This window comes from Triticum aestivum, chromosome 5B, assembly GCF_018294505.1.
Source record: "Triticum aestivum cultivar Chinese Spring chromosome 5B, IWGSC CS RefSeq v2.1, whole genome shotgun sequence".
In the NCBI taxonomy this organism is placed as follows: Eukaryota; Viridiplantae; Streptophyta; class Magnoliopsida; order Poales; family Poaceae; genus Triticum; species Triticum aestivum.
In genome coordinates this window covers 409,612,622-409,614,870 of record NC_057807.1, presented here as the reverse complement: position 1 = coordinate 409,614,870, position 2,249 = coordinate 409,612,622, and positions in this window count along the sequence as shown.

Here is a 2,249-nt window from a genome sequence, read left to right as displayed (position 1 = left end):
ATGGAGGGAGCAGTATTAACATCCTATACTATGAGACATTCCGCCGCATGGGGCTAACAGACAAGGATCTCAGACCGTCTAATACGGTGTTCCATGGTGTGGTGCCTGGCAAATCCGCATATCCTGTTGATAAGATTGCCCTGGAGGTGGCTTTTGGGGACGAGCATGATTCCCTATCCGAGACACTAACCTTTGAGGTGGTGAAGATCCGGAGCCCGTATCACGCCTTATTTGGGCGGCCGGCTTATGCCAAATTCATGGCACGGCCCTGTTATATCTATTTACAGCTCAAGATGCCGGGTCACAAAGGGACAATAACGGTTCATGGGAGCCGCAAGATTGCTTTGGAATGTGAGGAAGGTGATGCGTCCTATGCAGAGTCGGTTTGTGCCATGGAGGAGTTAAAATATTATAGGGACAATGTTGATCCGGCGGACATGACCCCTTTGAAGAAGCCAACTACGGAGCATGATTCAGATCTAAAGTTCAAATCAGCGGCTGAGACCAAGCTTGTTGACTTCGTGCCCGGCGATTCGTCCAAGCAGTTCACTGTCAGTGCCAACTTGGACCTTAAATAGGAAAGCGCGCTCATCGAGTTCATCCGTGAGAATCGGGACATTTTTGCATGGAAGCCTTCTGACATGCCAGGTGTACCGAGGGAACTCGCTGAGCACACTCTTAATGTTGATCCCAAGTATAAACCGGTAAAGCAATTTCTCCGCCGGTTTAACAAAGAAAGGCGCAAAGCTATTGGGGAGGAGGTGGCCAGGCTCTTAGCAGCTGGTTTTATCATTGAAGTGTTCCATCCAGAGTGGCTTGCTAATCCGGTGCTGGTTCTTAAGAAAAATGGCACTTGGCATATGTGTGTGGATTATACGGATCTTAACAAGGCTTGTCTAGCGGATCCTTTTGCCCTCCCCCGCATTGACCAGATTATTGATGCCACGGCGGGTTGTGAGCGTTTGAGTTTTTTAGATGCGTATTCTGGGTATCATCAGATCAAAATGGCGGTTAAGGACCAGGAGAAGACGGCGTTTATTACTCCCTTTGGAGCCTTCTGCTATGTATCTATGCCTTTTGGGCTCAAGAGCGCCCAAGCCACTTATCAAAGGCAAGTTACTGGGCTTTCTTGTGTCCAACAGAGGAATTGAGGCTAATCCGGAGAAGATTACGGCTATCACCTCCCTGGCTAAACCGAAGTGTATCAACGATGTTCAGCGGTTGGCGGGTCGGATCGCTGCACTGAGCCGGTTTATCAGCCGCCTCGGAGAGAAGGCCATCCCTTTATACCAGATGTTGAGAAAGACAGATCAATTCATCTGGAGTCCAGCTGCTGATGAAGCATTGGAGGACTTGAAGCGGCAATTAGCCAATCCGCCCGTTCTTGCAGCTCCGGTCGACAAGGAGCCGTTATTGTTATACGTAGCGGCCAATGCTCGCGCAGTTAGCATGGCTATTGTAGTAGAACGCAAGGAGACGGGCAAGGAGTATCCGGTTCAGCGGCCGGTTTACTATATCAGCGAGGTGCTTATTGAATCCAAGCAAAGATATCCGCATTGGCAGAAGCTGGTATATGGAGTTTTCATGGCAAGCCGAAAGTTGAAGCAGTAATTCCAAGGGCACCCTATCACAGTTGTCAGTTCAGCTCCCTTGGGCAATATCATACAGAACCGGGAGGCGACCGGCCGGATTTCCAAGTGGGCTATAGAACTTGGGCCGAACGGATTGAAGTACGTACCCCGGACGGCGGTGAAGTCTCAAGCACTTGTTGATTTCATCAATGATTGGACTGAGTTGCAAGCACCAGAGGAGAAGCCGGATCACACATATTGGACTATCCATTTTGATGGATCCAGGCAATTGGAAGGCTCGGGGGCTGGAGTCGTGTTAACTTCCCCACGAGGTGATAAGTTTTGTTATGTTCTTCGCTTAATGTTCCCTTGTACTAATAATGCAGCTGAGTATGAAGCCTTGCTCCATGGTCTCCGGATGGCTAAAGAGATGAATCTAAGTCGGGTTAAGTGCTTCGGTGACTCGGACCTCGTAGCTCAATAGGTGTCTGGCACTTGGGATTCTAAAGACCCACTCATGGCTGCATATCGTCGTGAGGTGGATATTGTTGCAGGTCACTTCAAGGGCTATCAGGTGGATCACGTGGATCGTCGAAAAAATGAAGCGGCGGATGCTTTAATCCGGTTGGGCTCTCAGCGTAAACCGGTCCCGCCTAATGTCTTTCTTGATGTGTTGCA